We start from the raw sequence: 21253 nt of genomic DNA on the forward strand, positions 1-21253 counted from the left end.
CCCATGTTGTCTTTGTTTTTCCCACCCTCCTGCCCTTTTTCTCAGTGATTCAATTTTCATCCAGGAGTTTCTTTTCATTGTGTTTCCGCCATCTCGTCTTCCTTTCGTAGCCGGTGATTCGTTGTGAAGATTCTCAGGAGCTTCATGTTCATATTTATTCATTTTTGTCATCTTTTCCGATGAAGTTAATTCAGTTGTCCGTGTTCATCATATCCTAATTATCCTTGTAATTCTTTTTCATGCTGGAGATTCTTTCAGGCTATCTTGGTTATTCATTCCTCTCTTTTCATGCGGAGTGCTGAAGATATCGCTGAGTTTCGAGTTTCAATTCTTTTAATTATTTCGAGGTTCTCAACCTCATCTAGTTTTCATTTGTACCGGTGCAATATCTCTCGGTCTAGCAATCTTTTCTAACGGTGATTTTCTTTGAGTGGGCCCATAACCCACAGGTTCTTCCCAGGATCTTACCTGGCTCTTTAATCTTTTCCGGAGGTCCTTAATTCTTTTCAACTATGACATAAGTATGAATTTCATCAGTCATATCCCTTCTTCAAGTTCTATTTGAATTAATTCCCTTATTTGGCTCAACCTTGCATCCTTCTTTATTCCGGAGTGTCTCATTAATTCTTGGTGTTGCTCTCGTCTTCATTCTCAGCTTGCAATTCGAAGGAGTGTTTCTCTCGAATAGTGGTTCATTCTCTTGGATATTCTTCATTTCAGCTTGGTGTCGTCATCTTATTTGTTCCAATCATGAGTATCCCTTTCTTGCTATCTGGTGCATTTTTGAGTTGTTTTTATTTCTCGTTCCTCCGAAGGCCATCAATTCAGAAGACTTTTTTCGTTCTCAGCTTTCAGCTTTCATCCTCAAATCTTCTCAATTGTTGTCTCTTCGTTCGTCTCTCAATTATTTTGGTGTCTTGGTTAAATTTCTCTCTCAGGTGGATCATGATCTCTTCATTCTCATGTGTATCCAGGCCTTCTGGGTATTCCCATTCAATTGGAATTCTTACCCATGCTCCTTTCATTTATGCTTCAAGTGGTGCTTATCTCTCTGCCTCTTCTAGATTCATTTTTAGAGGAATAAGTTGTATGCTAGATCCATTGCTTGTCATCAATTATACTTGATGAAGGATGAGCATAACATAATTCTTATTGTTCTTCCTTCTTCCAAGAGATTTCAATTCTTCTTCCGGAGTGGCTCATGATATCAATTCATTTCTCTAGTGCCTATATTTCTTTTCCGGAGTCCCAAGTTCTTTTTAGTATCTCTTTGTGAGGCTTCATCTAAATATTGGCAAGGCCATAATCTTATTCTTTTCTACCTTCATATCTCTGCATCGTTCATTGGTATACGGAGGTCCTTCTTCGTGGTTCATCAAGGATGTGATTCATTCTCTTGTGTGTCTTCAAGATTCTGTTGGAATACCTCAAGTATTCTTTCTCTTCCATTTTCGGTGCATTTGTTATTCCGTTATCCTTGGAGGTGGTATTATAGCCTTCTTGTTAGTGTAGGAGACTTGAAGAGTTTTCCTCTCAAGAATGAGATAATTAAATCCACCAATTCTATGATCATGAGATATTTCAACCCATGATTTCTTCATTGAGCTATCTTGGTTGGATTTCACCAAAGCTTTTCCTATGGATTGTGCTATCATGGTGCTTGTCATTAATCCAAGTTCTCATTGTATCCTCTTGGTGTAAGAGATTGTTCATATCTTGTTTCTCCCAATCCATCCTTGTTTCTTTTAGTGGTTGGTTGTCACCTCATATTTGTTGAGATGATTTTCATAAGCCCACTACTATCTTATTCTTTTCATTGTTGGTTTCTAACCACTACGTCAATTCTATAACCGGAGGCTCTTCAATTCTATTGTGTTGATAGTTGTCATTTGTTTCTTCATTCTTTTCTTCCGCTTGAGCTAGTTCATATTCTCTTGTTCCGGAGGCATTGTGATATTGCTCTTTTGGGTCTATCTTGTTGTTCTAGCAAGATCATGGTCTTCCCTTGCTCTATTTAGTTGTTTGCTATGAATATTGTCTATTTCTTCTACCTTTTCGAATTTTTTGTCCCATTTTCCTACCGAAGTGCTGCCGAAATTTTCCGTGAATTCTGGCTTCCTTCTCATATCATTCCTCATCTCAATGCAACCTTCAAGGATCGTTGGTTTCACTCGTTTGTCAAAGAAGCGACTAAGTTTTACCTTTTACTTTTCTCTTCCTCTACCCTTTTCATTCTTGGATCTCGGGACGAGATCTTCTTGTAGTGTAGGAGAGTTGTGACAGCCCGAGACCGACGTTCCAGAAGATTCCCCCTTCTTTTCCGTTTTCGTCGTGTGATTAGAATTATTCGTTGCATCGTCATGTAGTTGCATCATCGCATCATGCATGGCATCATGTCATCGGTGTTTTGTCGGTGTTGCTTGTTACTTCGTGTTGTTGGGTGTTAGTGTTTCGTGAGTGGCGTCGTTTGTTGGCGCGATGAGAGAGGGAGCGTGAGAGTCACCGCTAAACCCCGTTGCACCGCCGACCTAAACCTTCTCCCCTCCTCTCCCCTCCTAAGTTGTATTGTGGTTTTTCTAAAGATTTCTAACTTTACCCCTCTTCCAAAATATTCGTCTTCTTTTAAAAATAAGTCCTTTTATTAAACGTAGGGGCAACCTTAGGTTTTAATTTTACTCTCCGTTTGTTTCATTTTAAAAACCCTCCCATTTTATTTTCCCTTTTAAAAGGCTTTTACTTGTTCTTTGAATAAAGAGATTTTATTTAATTCTTTCGAGAGAGGCTAGTTTTATCTTCTTGTGAAAAGAGCTTATTTTAATTCTTTTTAAAAGGGTTGTGAGTTTAATTCTTTTTAAAAGGGTTTTGATTTTTTTTAAAATTCTTTTAAGTAGGGTTTATTTTAATTCGTAAAAGGGGTAAAACATTTACTTTATTCTTTTTGTGTGTGTTAAAAAGCCTTTCTTTAATTATGAGTTCTGTTTTAAAAAGTAAAAAAAAAAACCTTTAGAGGAGGCCCAGCCGGCCGAAGGCCAAGCCAGGCCTCCAACCCTAGCGAGAGAGGGGTAGCCTCTCGTTCCTCTGCCTCCCTCGCCCCGCCGCGCTCAGCCCCCTGCGTGCGCCGTCAACCTTAGCTGCAGGCGCCCCGCGCCCCGTGGCTCTCCTCTGCGCGCCGCCGTGCCGCCCTCGCCTTCCGCCGCGCCAGCCCCGCGTCGCCGGCCTCCCCTCTGCCGCCTCGCCCGCGCCGCGTGCAGTCCGTCCCGCGCGCCGCTTTGCCGCGCCGTTCCCCGCAGCTTCCCGTCCGTCGCCGCGAGCCCTGTCAGCGCCCGCCGCCGTGGCCTCCCCGCAAAGGAGCTCGCCGGCCCCGAGCTGCCGCAGCTCCGCTGCCGGAGCTGTGCTAGCGCCAAGCTCGCCTCCCTCGGCCCGGGTCGCCTCCATGCTCTCTGCCATGGCCGGCCTGAGGGTCCCCGCGCGCCGCCGCCTCTGGCTCCGGTGGTCGCCGCCCTCGCCTGCGGACCTGCGCCGCCCCGTGGAGCCGCCTCCATCTCCCGGCCGGCCCGAGGTCCCGCCGGCGCCGTTTTGCCCGCTGCTGCAGTTTGCTGTTGCTGTCGCATGAGGTTTTGTGCTGCCGTTGTTGCACCGTGTTGCCGAGTTGTGGAGTTGTTGCTGCTGTGTTGTTGCTGTAAAGGTTAGCTAGGCTGCTGCTTGCCGTGACGCCGCTGCTGTTGCTGTTGCTGCGCTCGTGCCAAGGTGTGTCACTGGCTGCTGGCGTTGATGCTTGCCTGTTGCTGTTAGACTGCTAGGCCGCTGTTGCGTTCTGCTATGCTGCTATTCCTGCTGCCGGGAGTAGATGCGCGCGTTGTCTGCTGCCCTGCTTGCCTGCAGACGCTGATGCCAATTGTTGTTGCTGCTGTGTGCTGTAGCTAGCTGTTGGAGCTGTGCTGTTTTGCGGTTGTTGATGTCGGGCGCTGCTGCTTGGAGTTGCGTGCGCCGCTGCCGAGTTCTCGCGAGCGGCTAGCTTAGCTGTTGTTGTCGCCCCGCGCTCATGCTGTTGTGCTGTCCTGTCTCGCTGGTGCTTTGCTATTGCTGTGGAGCTGTTGAAGCTGTCGGCCGAGGCATGGTGCTGCTGTAGCCGCTTGCGTGCGTGCTGCCGGAAGCTTTGCAAAGTTGTTGTGCGTTTTGCTGCTAGCTGGTCGTGTCATAGCTTGCTGCCGTCGCTGTCGTAGCTGCTGTAGTCGTGTCGCCGCTGTCGCTGGTTGCCGTCGCCGCGTGCACCATCCCTGCCGTCGTGGAATCAACAAGTTCGCCGCGAGTACCACGACGCCCTCGACGACCCCGGAAATGAGTTCGTCTTCCTCGACGTCGTCGAAGACCCGTGAATGACTACCGACGCCGAAGACCGTCTGCCGACGCCGAGTGAACGACTACCGTCGACGAGACCGTGTACCACTACTTCAACTACCGGCGCGTGTACGACTACTTCCACGATGACCACGACGTCCGCTTCGACCGAACCCCTCCGATTCGCACGCGTCGAAGGTATATCGATGGGACATGTCGTGTACCGTGTGCTAGTGTTTTACGGATGTGTGTGTTGTACAAGTCGAATGCATATATGCACCGTTTGTTTGCACCGTTTGTTTGCACCGTTTATTTGCCGTGCAGGTCGTCTTCCTTTTCGTCGAGCCCTCGACACATGGGAACCCGAGATACGGGAACACCTCATCTTTATTTTCCGTTTTCACACGCGTTCGTATACGTCGGCACCGGTTTCTCCTCGAGTTATCGGGATAGGAACGTTGCCGTGGCATCGTTTCCGATTTTCCGCCATGGTTTCCTCTCGCTCGCCATGGCGACACCATGTTTATTTCCCTCCTTGTCGTGATGTCTGAGCCCGCAAGCATAACGCATTCATGGCATATATATTTTGTGTTGCTTGTTCTAGTGCCGTAGCTCCGTTCAAAGTCCGACGTGCTGTCGACTAGGTTGTCATGTACGTTCATTGCTTCACCCGCGCCATGTTAACAACAGTTAATATTGCTGTGATAATTAACGGGAGTTAATCAAATATTTAGACGTGGAGTTTCGTCGATATGCAACCCGTTGCATATCGAGCTTCATTTAATGTGTAGTGTATGTGTGAGGTGTTTTGCCATGCCATCCCTTGCTTCTTTGAACTGATCATGCATCATATTAGGGTGTGCATCATGTCTTGCTCTGTGGTGGTGAATACTTGTGTTGATGTTTGTTTCTCGTTTGCCCGTCTCGATAGAGTTCCGCAAGCGTGTCGGAATGTGAGGACCCGTTCGACTACGTTGGTTTGCCGACTTCTCCGAGTTGTCCTTCTTCCAAGCGGGATCTCAGGCAAGATGATCATTTCCCCATATACCATTACTATCATTGCCATGCTAGTTATTTCGGTGCTATCGTTTATGTCTCGTTGCCTACCACTTGTTAAATATCAGCCTCTCAACAATGCCATGAAAACATTCAACCTGTTCAACCTAGCAAACCACTGATTGGCTATGTTACTGCTTGCTTAACCCTGTTGATAGCGTTGCTAGTTGTAGGTGCAGATGCTTCCATGTGAAAGCATGGGTTTCTTGATATATCACCATATTAAATGCTATCTATTTTAATGCACCTATATACTTGGTAAAAGGTGGAAGGCTCGGCCTTTCTAGCCTGGTGTTTTGTTCCACCTTTGCCCCCCTTAGTTTCCGTCTACCGGTGTTATGTTCCATATTTGAGCGCTCCTCACACGATCGGGGTTGTTATGGGGACCCCCTTGATAATTCTTTTTTGATTAAGACTGGTCTGGCAAGGCCCAACTTTGGTACTACGTTTGCCTAAACACCTAATAAAATTGCATAGGGACTTTCCGGACCCCGAGGATAATTTAATCAACCCCCGGGCCAGTGCTCCTCATGAGTGTTGGTCCAAATTGGCAGACTACGGGGCCACCGCGGGGCAACCCGAGGTTTGGTACTCCTAGTGTGACCCATCCGTCGTGTCCTGAGAACGAGGTACGCGACTCCTATCGGGATCGTCGACACGTCGGGCGGCCTTGCTGGATTAGTTTTACCTTTGACGAGATATCTTGTGCATCGGGATTCCGGTGATGCTTTGGGTAATCTCAGAGTTGAGGTTTTCCACTAGGGAATCCGACGAGATCGCGAGCTTCGTGGTTGAGGATTTCTATGCGGCTTGTGGTAATTTGTGATGGACTAGTTGGAGCACCCCTGCAGGGTTAAATCTTTCAGAAAGCCGTGCCCGCGGTTATGTGGCAACGTGGAAACTTTGTTTAACACTGGTTCTAGATAACTTGAAGTTAACTTAATTAAAACATGCCAACTGTGTGCATAACCGTGACTGTCTCTTTCGTGAGTTCCTTCTCCGATCGAGGACATGGTGGGGTTATGACTGACGTAGGTAGGTGTTCAGGATCATTCATTTGGTCATCTGTAGTTCACGCCCGCTATGCGTAGTTCTTCCCCCTCTTACTTCTGGTACCCGTAAGTTAGCCACCATATATGTGCTTAGCCGCTGCTGCAACCTCACCACTTAACCATGCCTCACCCATTAAGCTTTGCTAGTCTTGATACCTTTGGAAATGAGATTGCTGAGTCCCCTGTGGCTCACAGATTACTACAACACCAGTTGCAGGTACAGGTAAAGGTTACTTGCCGCGATCGCGTTGATTGTTCATTTGGAGTTTCTTCTTCTTCTTCTTCTTCATCGATCTAGGATGGGTTCCAGGCCGGCAGCCTGGGATAGCAAGGATGGACGTCGTTCTTCTTTTGTCATTATTTTCGTCCGTAGTCGGACCCTGCTCTTACTCTTGATGATTATGTAATGTACTGATGTAACTCTGATGTAGCTTGTGGCGAGTGTAAGCCAATTCTATATATCTCTTCTTGTCAGTACATGTACTTGTAACGATATCCATTCTTGCGACACGACGAGATGCGCTTCTATCCCTGACGAGGCCCTCGTGCCAAATTGAGGATAGGGTCGCATCTTGGGCGTGACACGTTAGGTCGACCCATTCCGACCGCGGGTCAAGACGACCGCGTCGTCTCCTCTATTGCACCCTCCCCTCTCTTTTCTCACTCTATCTCCCTCTCCTACAATGGCGTCGGTGGCGGCGAAAACAGTCAACGTCGGCCACTCTATGGGGTGTGGTGAAACGGGGGATGGTGGCGGTGGAAAATTTTATGAAGTTGATAACTGGCTGGGCAGCGACAGCTTTGAAATGTTGTTGCCGGCACCGGCGTCATAGCAGACACCTCCGACAACGCCATAGGCTGCACCACCGTCATCAAAGAATCATCAGTTCTTGCTTCAGTATAAATAACACATGGCTCTTGCTAGAGATGTCGTCGTGGACCCAGCTAACTCCCACTGTTGGGCATCGGCATTTGGAAGGGTTGAGGAAGTTTTTTGTCTTCTCTTGAACAAACCCTAGTTTAATTCATTATTGTTGGTTTAATTCAGAAGTGATTCAGCTTAGAACTTGTACTTAGTTGGATGAAGTAATGATCCAGTATTTAGGAAGTAGTGTCTCAGAAAAGAATGATTGATTCATATAAGCTAGGTTAGGTTAATGCAGCAGTGATTTGGCTTAGAACATGTACTAAGTTGGATGCCTATTGTATTTTATAGTCAATGGGCATAACTGAATTTTGTAGAACAAGACACTTATTCGGTTATGCTTATAAGTTGTGTACAAGTTACAAAGGGTTTTGAATTTACACATTATGTAATGCAGGATGAATGATGAAATTTGGGAGGTGAGGCTCCATTTCGAGGGCATAGATAACATGGAAAGAAAGTTCTCTCTTTCAGACATAGCTTTTTCTCAACTTGATAGCACTGACTAAAACTGAAGGCTATGGGTTAGATGACTAGATTTACTGGGTAAAAGAAGTAGGAATTGGAGAGGATGGATTATTTCTTCTGGACAGTCAAGATGTAGTTGAAGAATTGATACACCACCATGATTTCATAGTTCTGAATATCATACTGTCCAAGGGAAATGAAGATAGAGATGTTGAATTTAATATGGCTCACAATGCTTATGAAGAACAAGTTCCAATAGGCAATCCAGTGGGGGCCTTGTTTGTGTTAAGTCTGCCACAAGAAGGAGCAATTCATCCTCTTGAAGTTAATCTCAACACACAACGGAGCTACAAGTTGAACATGACAGAAGCTCCTTGTGGTGATGATGGGGATGTTGTTGGTGAGGCTGGAGGTGCTGTTGGTGAGGATTATGATATTGACAAATCATCCTCGGAACTTGAGATCGATAGGGCTGATTACAGAGGGATGAATATGTCTTACAAGGCTTGGAAGAGAGGTCAAGAAAAAGTTGTCAATCAAGAGGAAACATATGTTGCACAAGACAAATAGGAGTTTGAAGGGGATATTGATGTTTTAGAGTTTTCATAGGAGGAGAAAGAGGGTGACAGTGGATAGGAGACAATGGTGATAAAAGGCATGCTTAAGTGAGCCAGAGATCCCCAAGTTTCAAGATTTTGTACCTGAACCTGATGAAAATTGCTTCTGTGGTGATGTTGGCATTTCTGATTCAGATGGAGAGGTTCTTATACTACCTTGTGGAAGGAAGAAAAGATTGAAGAAGAAGAAGGAGAGGAAATGGTATGACCCACTACTACCTGATGCACATGAGCAGTTGTGCAAGGAACTTTTCTTTACCAATGTGTACGAGATGAGAAAGGGATTCTAGGATTTTCTTTGGCAGCTTGGGGGAGGAGAATTCAGGGGTTCGGGTTTGGCTACGGTTTCTGACCAGTAGTGGGTTTCAAAGAGTAGTAGTGGTTACTCGTAGGTGGGCTGCAAAGTAAGAGAAGAGCCAAGTAGTAGTACCACATTGCATACATAAGGGTTTTAGGCCCACAGTAAAGTAATATAGCACAACATAACTAGATACAGGAAACCAACATGATGAAATAAAATAGTTCTTCACTACATTACTTAAGATAGGATTTGAATAGTGGCATCTAGTGCAACAATTAACATAAGCAACACTTAGCATAAGTTCTCAAGAGACTAGCATCACTCCAGTTACCATCTCCATTCCCACAACTTAAATAGTTCATATAGGACTGCACAAAATATACTCCTACCATCATCTTGCAAGGCATGTTATATATGTAGGATAACTTACTGACTTAACCACCATTGTGCAAATCTTCAAGCCTCTAGTATGGCCTTGATTTTCTCCATTATTTCCTTGCTCCCATGGCCAACATTCAACATACCAACGACAACTTTCTCCACCTATTTCTTCTTTTCTGCAAGAAGATCCATGTCCACCTTCCTGGTGTTTTCATGATACACTTCTGCTCAATTGCTAGCCTAAGATTCTCCATCTCTAGCTCTTCCTTCTTCTTGTCAAATACTACATCCATTGCTTTCTGGTAGTCCACCTTGCCAACACCATCCTGCCAGTCAAACATCTTGCTAACATCATCAACCATTTTATGATACTCAGTGCAGATATGATCATACTCATTCTTCAACTTGGCAATCTCATCCTCATATGCATGCTTGTATTGAATCTTGCCAAGGTTTTGCTCACGGAACATTTCCCATAGCTTGATGAGGAAGTTCAAAGTACACCAGATGAGACAAGATCAAACCACTTAACTACACCACACTTCAGCCCTCTCTGTTCAATCAAACAAAATTTATAAATTCAAAATTGAATTTACTTCACTCAGATAACACTTGTAGCAATAAATTCAGAGTCCGTAGATATAAGGACATGTGTAAATTCGGAACTTAATTCAGTTCAACAGATAACATTTGCCAACAAACAAAAAACACCACTTGTGCACATTAGTTTCATATAAGCTATCCAATTATCCAAGAAAATACTTGAGATAGTAATGAACTACTAATTGGAAATAAAACTGTTGCTGCTTACTCACACCCACCTGAAGAGGGCATCCATAAATCTCCCTTCCAGTGCTAGCACCTTCAAAAGCAACACACTTCCTAGGAATCATATGGTGCAGTGTGCATTTGGAACTTCCTCCATGGGACCACCACCGAACAGTGGCTGAGGGATGGTGTTAGGTGTCCATCTGGTATTTGCATATCCATCAAGCACTACCTACACCAAATAATACATCCATAGTTGTAGATCCTCAATCCTCAATCCCAAATCAAATGAAACTGAACCCTAATCCTAAGTAATGGCATAGGGAGAGAATGGTACTTACAAAGTACTCCATGTCCATCAGGTTGCCACCCATGTTGTCGTGGTTGGATCCCTCATCCCCATAATTCCAAGAAGGCATCCTTGTCGGTGATGAGGGAGAGAGGTGGTCGGTGACGATGGTGAGCTCGGGCAGGGGAGAACAGAGCGGGGGAGAGAGTGGGAGTGAGTGCGAGTGAGAGAGTGAGCCAGCTCAGTCACTTTAACCCCGGTCAAAACGGCAAGCCTGAAAGCACAATTGCTCCTTAGGGTGGTTTTGATAATTGATCACAACATATGCATCATTGGACTAATATATTTTCCAAGTATATTTCAGAAAAAGTTCAAAAGATGCTATGGCTTAAGGTTTATGTGGAGATGCCCCTGGATGCAAGAAAGGAACAATGTTGGCTCAAGCTTCAAGCTAGAATAGTCTTCATTTATTATTTGTGAGAAATCACTTTTGAGTCCATAGGAAAGCCAATACTATTAGTAAAATGAACGGATTGCTCAAATGCTCAAAGTTAGCCACCAAAACACTCACTCGTTTTCCCACATATCCATTCTGTCAAGATCCACATAGACAAATTTGGTGTCACCAACATTTCCATATCGGACCCACCGAGTTTGACCTCAGACAGAAACCCTAGCCATTCCCACCAAATCGGTGCAACCGAAACCAGGTCAGTGCTACCGAGTTCAGTGTGACCAACATTTTGTTACCAATATACACAAAAATCGTAATTTCCGAGTTTGAATATAGGTGCCACCGAGTTTGGCCATCTGACCGTTAGTCACCTTTTCGGTGCCACCGAGATTCAAAAGTTCACACTTTTAGTGCTAATCGGCACCATCGACTTTTCAACTTCGGTGTCACCGAGTTTTCCCTTTTGTGTGTAACGGTTGGATTTTGGTTGTTGCCTATATATACCCTTTCACCCACCTCTCATTCGTGGGAGAAGCACTCAGAACACACACACTTCATTGCCGGATCCATTTTCTGAGAGAGAACCACCTACTTATGTGTTGAGACGATATTCCAATCCTATCATTTGAAACTTGATCTCTAGCCTCCCCAAACTGCTTTCCACCAAATCAACCTCTCCTACCCATGCATATTCTGTGACAGAGTGATTTGTGTTGAGGATACTATCTTTAGAAGCAGAAGAGCAAGGAGTTCATTGATCTACCACATCTATTACCTTTTGGAGGGTGGTGCCTCCTAGATTGGTTAGGTGTCGCTTGGGAGCCTCCTACTTCGTGTTGGGGAGTTCCACCAAGACGTTTGTAAAGGCAAGGAGATCGCCTACTTCGTGAAGATCTACCGTGAGTAACGCTAGTACTCCATGGACGGAAGCCGTGGTGGAATAGACAAGGCAGCTTCTTTGTGGACCCTTCGTGTGTGGAGCCCTCTGTGGACTCTCGCAGCCGTTACCCTCCGTGGGTTGAAGTCTCCACTAACATGGACGTACAATAGCGCCACCTATCGGAACCGTGCCAAAAATCGTCGTGTCAACCTCATGCGTTTGATCTCCCTACCTTACTCGTCTACTTTTCACTTGGATGTTTTACTTTCCACTGCTATACTATTATAATTGCATGTGTAGGGTGTACTTGACTTGGTATAACTACCGTAGCTTCCTCTCAAGTAAAATTGGGAAAAGGCAAAAAAAAAATGTTGTCAAGTAGTCTAATCACCACCACCCCCCTCTAGACATACTTTCATCCAACAAGTGGTATCAGAGCTTTGGTCTCCATTTCATTGGTTTAACAACCTAGGAGAGTATGGCATCTAGTGAGGGAAATTATCATCATAGAGGTCCATATTTCGATGGCACTAATTTTGCTAGTTGGAAGCATAAAATGAAAATGCATATTCTTGGCTTTAATCCTCATGTTTGGACTGTTATTCGTGTTGGTGTGCAAGGTAACCTCTTTGGAGAAGGGCATGAGCTAGATCGTGATGCGACAGCTGATGAACTGAAGATGTTGCAACTTAATGCTCAAGCCTGCGACATCACCTTCAGCTGCCTATGCCCCGAAAAATTCCACAAAAGCAGTCGTCTTGAGAATGCAATAGAAATTTTGGATACTTTGTGTCGGGACCCCGATCCTAAGCCATAGGAATCCAGCCTGTAACACATCGCATCCCTTTGCGGTCTCACGCACGGTTAACCCCACGGCTGCAGCCTTACCTTAGCCGGGACCGTTTGCGCCTTTTGACTCACGTATGCAATTGTGTCGCTAGCAATCCAATGACAAAGAACCTGGATCGACATGTCTAGTCATAAACCAAAGTGGCAATTCCGCACAGGGACATGCATACATGACCCAGCAAGCAGGTGTCGGTCACCAGCGAATGTAGACGAGTCGTAGCAAGCTACAAGGACTCCATTACATCGCGTGACATTTCCCCAAAGGGGACAGACACAACAGCTAAGAAGGACACACGCCGGTCAACCAATCTGTCTGGAGCAGTAGCGAGCTACCATGGCTCGTTGGATCACAAAGGGGCATTTCCCTATAAGGAGTGCTACTAACGTTTACGGCTAGGTAATCGAACCCCATACATATCAAGCATGACACACGTACGCATGGCATACCGATATGTGTAGATACATCGATGGCATCACAACATAACCACAAACATACAAGCTTTATTTAAGAGGCTCGGAAGAGCCACACACATAATATTACACGGTAAGGGTCTCACGACCCATCATAGCAGTCATTCAGTTACAAGCCAGCGGAAGTGTTTAAAACTGTCTGAGTACAGACAGGTGAAACTAGAAGGCACATGGCCTGACTATACTACAGACCCAACCTAGGGCCAGATCGTAGCTGGGACACCAGCTACTCGTCGTCGTCGATGTCTAGGAAGAACCCTCCGTTAGGGTCATTAACAACCTCTGCAACAATTATTAAACAAACATGAGTACGGAGGTACTCAACAAGACTTTAGGATAACTATCTACTCATGCAATGTATCAATAAGGAATTGTGGGGTTTCATGCAGAAAGCCAGCATTTGACTCGTGGCTAGACAACTTACATTTTTAAAACAACTTTTTACAACTTGATTTCTCGCACACGAGTCCACTAACACCACAACAATACTCCATCATGGAATCATTCCGTCTCCATACGGAAATGCCTTCCACGATACTCACGCTTATCTTGACAATTTTATGAGTAGTCATTGAAGATATCTATGAACAACATATGTCTCCAAGTAGTCCTTATCCGCGGACGCGGCTATTCGAATAGATCATAACCCTGCAGGGATGTACTTCCTCACACACGCTCTCTCCACTTATCGCCATGTGCACGTCATGCACCTCGGCAACGTTCAAGCGGAAGCCCAACGACGCAGTCGGCCACGGCCGTTAACCACACTAGTACCTAGTCCAGGTCTATCGCCTATCTGAGGGTAACCCGCACGGAAGTCCGGCCGAGGTTTCCGCCACGGCCCCAAACGATGTGCGCAGGGTTCCCAAGCCCACCATCCGGGTGCCACTTGGTACACCGTGCCACTGCCTACCGCATCACAGCCCACCTCTCAGGTCAGCACTATGCACGGCCTCCAGCATGACTATAAACACCAGAAACTACTTGCAATTCCTGGACCAAGTACTAAGCGATTAATAAGTCGAGCGGGGTCATATTTCAGGGCCCAGCATGTGGTAGTATCTAGTCTTGGATTACATACACGGAACTCAGTTCCTAAGGACGGTTACAATGAAACAACCCGCCATGTACTCCTACATAGCCTTTCACCGGTACCTTTACCAAATCAGGTTCAACACACAACCTTTACTTACTGAACACGTTCTCACAATTCTGTTCATCTCCCAGATGACAGACCATACACAACTCTAAGCATAGCATGCATAGCAGGATAAGGCACATCATGGCTCAAGCATCTACCAGGTATGCTAGGTTGCAAGGTTCAGCTATTTACTGTGACAAGGACAGGTCATGCAAAGGAAGTGGGTTCAACTAACGTGACAAAAGCATTTGAGCATTTGATCCTAATGCAATAAGTAAGTGCAGTAGCGAGAACATGGGATTTATCGGGATGATCAAAATGGTTGCTTGCCTTGTTGCTCAGAAGAGGGACAATATCCGTTAGTCGGATATTCGGTGGAATCCGAAGGAGCAGAGCCTACCGAAAAGAGTGACAACAATCAATAACAATCATATGCAACAAGATGATGCATGAGCATGGCATGAGGGCGCAAGGTGGTATGCTATTATGGCTAACATTTATTAGGTTTGAAGTTGATTTGAATCAGATTCAAATGTCACTTCAAACGAGGTATTCTCGAATACCATTTTAATTGATTCGGCCTGATGCTGAGATCAACTTGTTTTTAACATGCATGGAAATGATATGCTAAGTTGCTGGTTGTGTTTGAACAATGTTTGATCATAACATTTGAAGTGGAATTCAAATGATTTTCAAATTCCATCTCCAAAGCATTTATAAAATTTAGCTTATTCATTATTCTATATGTTTGGTCCAGTAACATTTTCAAACATGTTTGAAAATGAAATATTCAGATTCCTTGGATTTTTCTGATACTTTTTCATATATAAATTATTTTCATTGGAGTTACAGATTAATTTCTATGATTTCTAGAAGTTTTGGCATTTTTCTGGAATTCTTTTAAATCGGAGAACTCTTTACTGCATCAGCATGACATCAGCAGGTCCAACTGGCCGTTGAAAGTCAAACCTGACCAGTGGGACCCACTGGTCAGTGACTCTGGTCATTTTTAGATTGGTTTTAATCTTAATTAGCTAATTAACCTCACTGGACCCACATGTCAGTGACTTATCAAATTAATTTAATTTATTTTTGTTAATCCTAAACTTCGAGAGGCTGGCCCACACGTTAGTGGCTCAGGCCAGCTGAGATCCACCGGCGGTGAGGTCGTCCTCGCCGGCGGGGAGCCTCTGGCGACCACCAGTACGGCGGAGGGGCTCGGAAACGGCGCACAGGGGGCCAAACTCTGCGCGGAGAGCACGAGAGGAACGACACGTCTCCCGCGGGTTCATTTTTGCGCTTAGCCGGGGCTGATCTGGCCGGAGATGACGCCGGCGACGAGCTTGGCGGCGGCCAAAGTTCGGGCGTCATCGGGGTCATCGAAACAGAGGGAGCTACGCACGGGACTCAGCTCCTACGGCATCTACGCGACGGCCTGAAGCTGCTGGTGGCCTCAGAAGGACGAGCTGATCATCGGAGGGCTACCGGCGACGAGCTCCCGCGGCGGATCTCGTCGGGCTCCAGTGAAATCATGGCTAGAGGAAGGGATCGAAGGGGGAAACTTGGGGGAAAGCTGCGCAAGCTCACGGGGAGTGCAGTGGTGGCGCTAGCTTGCTCGGGGACGGCCTGGAGAGGAAGAACGCCGACGACGAACTTCGGTGACCCGAGGAAGAAGACGATTGCGTCTCGTCGTTTCATTGCGTCTCGGCGTCAGGCTCGTGGCTAGAAAGCTTCAGGGAGTTGCGGCGGACCTACTGCGCATCTCAGGAGGGAGAAGGGTAGGCTAGAATGACGGCGAGCTCGAGCTCTGCTCGGGCTCCAATGGCGGCAGAAGGAAACGAGGCGGAGGGGGAGAATGAGGAGAGGATGAGCTCGGGCACGCCTCGGGAGGGTTATCCCCTCGCGTGCCAGTGCAGAGCGGCGGCCAGGCAGGCGCACAGGTGCGTGGCCGCATCGGAGTACGCGGCGGCCACCTCCTGCTGCCCACTGGCGGGGGAGGAAGACGACAGGAAGAAGCTGGGCCGGGCCAGGTGAGCGACAGGTAAGACTTTTCTCATTTTCTTTCTGTTTTGTTTCTGTTTTAATTACTGACATTGATTTCTATTTATTTTGGCTTCAAAAGCAAACTAAAAATAGTTTGAAAAATGCTGGGGTGTTAGTTGTAATATTTCCAATCACCCATAAAGTTTTCAGCATTTTTGAAAACTATATATTTTTAAATTCAAATTTTAAACTTGAAACCGTTAGCCTTTTGCATTTATTTAAAATGCCAAATGTGTTATGAAAATGGTTTTCTTCATTGCTTATTTGCTTTCAAGAATTATCAGAAAAGTTGAACTTTTCTTGAGGCCATTTTGGGTTCATTGATTTGAATAAATTTATAATTCCTTTGAATTTGAGAAGTGGCTAGAGTTTTTGAGTTTTCCTTCACCACTTGCTTTGTTCTTGTTGAAACTTCTTGGATGCAATGCAAAAAAGATATGAGCACAATGCTATACTTGACTAGGGTTCCAGGGATGTGACAACTCACCCCGACTCAAAAGAATCTCGTCCCGAGATTTAGAATCGTCGGGAATAACGCAGGATACTCAAGTCGGAGACGATCCTCTCTTTCCCATGTTGCCTCCTTTTCAGAATGATTTGACCATTGAACTTTAAGAAACTTGAGGTTTCGACGTCGAGTGGTATGCTCAGCTTGATCAAGAATACGCACAGGGTATTCTCGGTATGAAAGGTTATCTTGGAGATCAAGCGTTTCGTGGTCCACTTCACGGATAGGATCCGAAAAGCAACGCCTGAGTTGCGAGACGTGGAAGACATCATGAACCTTGGAAAGATGAGGAGGAAGTTCCAACTGGTAGGCAACTTCTCCTCATTTGGCAAGAATGCGAAAAGGACCAATGTAACGAGGAGCCAACTTGCCCTTGATACCGAATCGATGGGTGCCCTTCAAAGGTGTAACCCGAAGGTAAGCCTTCTCGTCAACTCTTCAAAGGTCACAGCCTTATGATGACGATCATATTGGCTCTTTTGACGAGACTGGGTTGTTTTCAACTTTTCACGAATAGTGCGAACTTGCTCTTCTGCATCCTGGATCATATCCGGGCCAAAGAGTTGCCTCTCTCCGGTTTCTGACCAATTAAGAGGTGTTCGACATCTTCGTCCATAGAGAACTTCAAAAGGAGCTTTGCCCAAGCTTGATTGATAACTATTGTTATAAGCAAATTCGGCGAATGGAAGGCACTTCTCCCAATTCATACCGAATGATATAACACAAGCTCGGAGCATATCTTCTAAGATTTGATTCACTCTTTCTACTTGACCACTTGATTGGGGATGGAAAGCAGTGCTAAAAGATAAGTGAGTCCCCATGGCATTCTGAAAACTTTCCTAGAAGCGAGAAGTAAAGATACTCCCACGGTCCGAGTTAATCTCCAGGGGAACACCATGAAGAGACACTATTCGAGAGATATATAACTCTGCTAGCTGCCTAGCTGTTATACTCTCACGAACTAGAAGAAAATGAGCTACTTTGGAAAGACGGTCAATGACCACAAAGATAGCATTATTTCCTTTCTTGGTCTTGGGAAATCCGGTAATGAAATCTATACTAACTTTATCCCATTTCCATTCAGGAATAGCTAAAGGTTGAAGGGTGCCAGCAGGCCTTTGATGTTCTGCCTTAACTCGACGACAACGTCGCAGTTAGCAACGAACTCAGCAATTTCTCTCTTCATCCTAGTCCACCAGAACCTGTGGCGTAGGTCCTGATACATCTTAGTACTACCGGGTTGAATGGTGAGAGGAGAATCATGGGCCTCCTTAAGAATTAACTGCCTTAGATGTAGGTTCTTAGGAACCACTAGACGATTCTGGAAGAACACAACACCTTGATCACTCATGGAAAATTCTTTAGCGTTTCCGCTAATAATATTCTCCTTGATCCGTGATATACCCTTGTCACACTTATGGCCAGCTATAATTTGATCCTTAAGGGTAGGCTTCGCCACCAGGGTAGAAAGGAATCCTTGAGGAACAATATGAAGATTCAACTTCCGAAATTCCTCATAGAGATGTGGTTGACCTTGTTGTAGCATCAAATTGTTACAATAAGATTTACGACTTAGTGCATCAGCCATAACATTGGCCTTCCCCGGGGTGTAAGTTATCCCTAAGTCGTAATCCGAGATCAACTCAACCCACCGTCTTTGCCTGAGATTCAAATCCGGCTGGGTGAAGATATATTTCAGACTTTGGTGATCAGTGAATATTTCGCAACGATTACCCAGAAGGTAATGTCGCCAGGTTTTTAGTGCATGGACCACAGCTGCAAGCTCAATGTCATGTGTGGGATAATTATCCTCATGTGGACGCAACTGTCGAGATGCGTATGCGATCACATGACGATCTTACATGAGAATGCAACCTAATCCCTGCCGCGAGGCGTCGCAATAGATAACAAAGTCCTTAGAAAAATCTGGTGGTAGCAACACAGGTGCGGAAGTCAGGCATCTTTTTAGTTCCTGAAAACTATGCTCACACTGTGGTGTCCACTCGAACTTTTTATCCTTCTTGAGGAGTTCAGTTAGAGGCTTTGCAACCTTGGAGAAATTCTCGACAAAGCGGCGACAATAGCTCGCTAGACCAAGAAAACTCCTAACTTGCTTAACCGGTTCAGGTTGAGTCCAATCAAGGACGGCTTGAACTCGCTCGGAATTGACAGAAATACCCTTACCAGAGATTACTTGACCTAGATAGGTCACTTCTGGTAACCAAAATTCACATTTTGAAAACTTGGCATAAAGGCGATGCTCTCGAAGTTTCATCAATACCAGCTTTAGATGCTCGGCATGTTCTTGTTCGTTCTTCGAGTAGATGAGAATATCATCGAGGTACACCACGACGAATTTATCCAAAATACTCCATGAAGATTGAATTCATCAGACGAGAGAAATTGGCTGGGGCATTGGTTAACCCGAAGGACATGACGGTGTACTCGTATTGGCCATAACGAGTCACAAAAGCCGTTTTTGGAATGTCCCCGTTCTTGATCTTGATTTGATGGTATCCCAACCTCAAATCCATTTTGGAGAAGACTGAGGATCCAACGAGCTGATCGTACAGGTCGTTGATCCTGGGGAGCAGATACTTGTTCTTTATGGTGACCAGATTAACTGGTCGGTACTCTACAACCATCCGATCCGTTCCGTCCTTCTTCTTGACGAAGAGGACGGGGCAAGCCCAAGGAGAAGAGCTAGGACGAATGAAACCTTTATTCAAAGCCTCATCTAGTTGCTTCTTAAGTTCGGCTAGCTCCAGGGGTGCCATCTTATATGGTCTTCTGGCTATTGGGACAGTTCCCGGAACAAGATCTATCACAAACTCTACATCTCTGTCAGGTGGAATTCCTGGCAGTTCCTCTGGAAAAACATCCGGGAAGTCACGGACAATCGGGATGTCTTCAAGTTCCGAAAGGGGGTTGGCATTTAGGGAATAGAGTTGGCATTTGGCAACTCGAGTAGAGACATTGACTATCTCACCCGAGGGATGGGTAAGCTGAACATTTCTAGAATGAGTATCAATTTTGGCATAGTGAGCTGACATCCAGTCCATACCCAAGATAATATTAATATCCAAAGATTTCAGGGGTATCAATGAGGCTAGAAAAACTAGCATGTCTACTAGAATTTCATTGTCATAGGTTATCCTAGAGGTTTGCCATTTACTACTAGGAGTTTGGACAACCAATGGAATTGGCATATCACAAAAAGACATGTTATGCAACTGTGCATAAATTTCTGAAATGAAGGAATGAGAAGACCCAGTGTCAAAGAGAACAGACACTAGGTGATGATTAACAAGAAGCGTACCCAGTATGACGTCGGGATCCACTACAGCTTCTTCTGCTGAGACATAGTTCACACGGCCACGTGCAGGAGTTGGCTTCACATAGTAAGCTTTGCCCGACTTGCCTTGCCCGACGGACTTTCCGGGTTGCTTGGCACCCACATTTTGAGGACACTCACGGGAATAGTGCCCTGGTTCTCCACACTTGTAGCATATCACTTGGTTGGCACGTGGTGCAGCATTGCTAGCTGGACCACCATAAGTTTTTGCTGGAGGGTTGGTCTGATTCGTCTGAGGCGCCACGTAGGATGGCCTCGGAGTGTATCTTGGCGGCAAAGAACTGTTCGGAACCCACAGCCTGCGTTTTGGAAACGCGGAACCAGATGACGAGCCAAAGTCACGAGAGTGCTTCGTTGTGGCTTCAAAGTCGGTATGGCCAGTCTCGGCACTGATCGCCTTGTTGACCAGGGCTTGGAAACTTGCACACTCGTGGAGGCGCAGATCACGACGAAGCTCAGGGCTCAGACCCTTACCGAATCTTGCTTGCTTCTTGGCGTCAGTAGACACCTCCTCTGTTGCATAGCGGGCGAGGTTACCGAACTCGCGGCTATATGCATCCACGGTCAACTTGCCCTGGGTGAAAGCACAGAACTCCTCTCTCTTTTTGTCCATCAGACCCTCTGGAATATGGTGCAGGCGGAAGGCTGCACTGAAATCTGCCCATGTGGCTGCTGGTTCAGCAGGACGCATAGCTTCAAAGTTTTCCCACCACAGATTGGCGGGTCCTTCTAGAAAATACGCCGCAAAGGTCACCTTGTCGGCCTTAGAAACATTCGCAGAGCGAATCTTGCGTGAGATGCTGCACATCCAGTCATCAGCGTCGTGGGGATCGACGGAGTGATGGAACTTTCGAGGATTTAGCTTCACAAAGTCGTTGAGGGACACTGCAGCATTCCTAGGCTGACGAGCCGTATTCTGCTCAATACGCTCTAACAGTCGGTTGGTCTCTCTTTTGTTCCTCTCTGCCTCAAGCATAACTTCCGCCAGAGAGGGCGGGTGAGGCGGGTCTTCCTGCAACGCTTGACTACCCTCGCCTTTCTCATGAGCAGGGGCACGGTTCAACCTGGTGAACACCATCCTGGCAAACAAACTCACAGCTTAGACCAATATCATATCAATAGTAGCTATGGATTAAGAATGTACTAAACACACGGAATGCGGAAATGAAAATCCGAACAACATGGTAACAAGCATCTGCTATATATACACCATGGTTCATACACACCCTTACATAGTTCAGTACAACCTTAATCGAAGAGCAAACTACTGAAATTATGAAACTACTCATCAGAGGCTTACAAACTTCCTATACATTATTTATCTAGGCCTCCGGAATTCATTTCACATCACAGGCAT

The sequence above is a fragment of the Hordeum vulgare genome, chromosome 7H, assembly GCF_904849725.1.
Source record: "Hordeum vulgare subsp. vulgare chromosome 7H, MorexV3_pseudomolecules_assembly, whole genome shotgun sequence".
Taxonomy (NCBI): Eukaryota; Viridiplantae; Streptophyta; class Magnoliopsida; order Poales; family Poaceae; genus Hordeum; species Hordeum vulgare.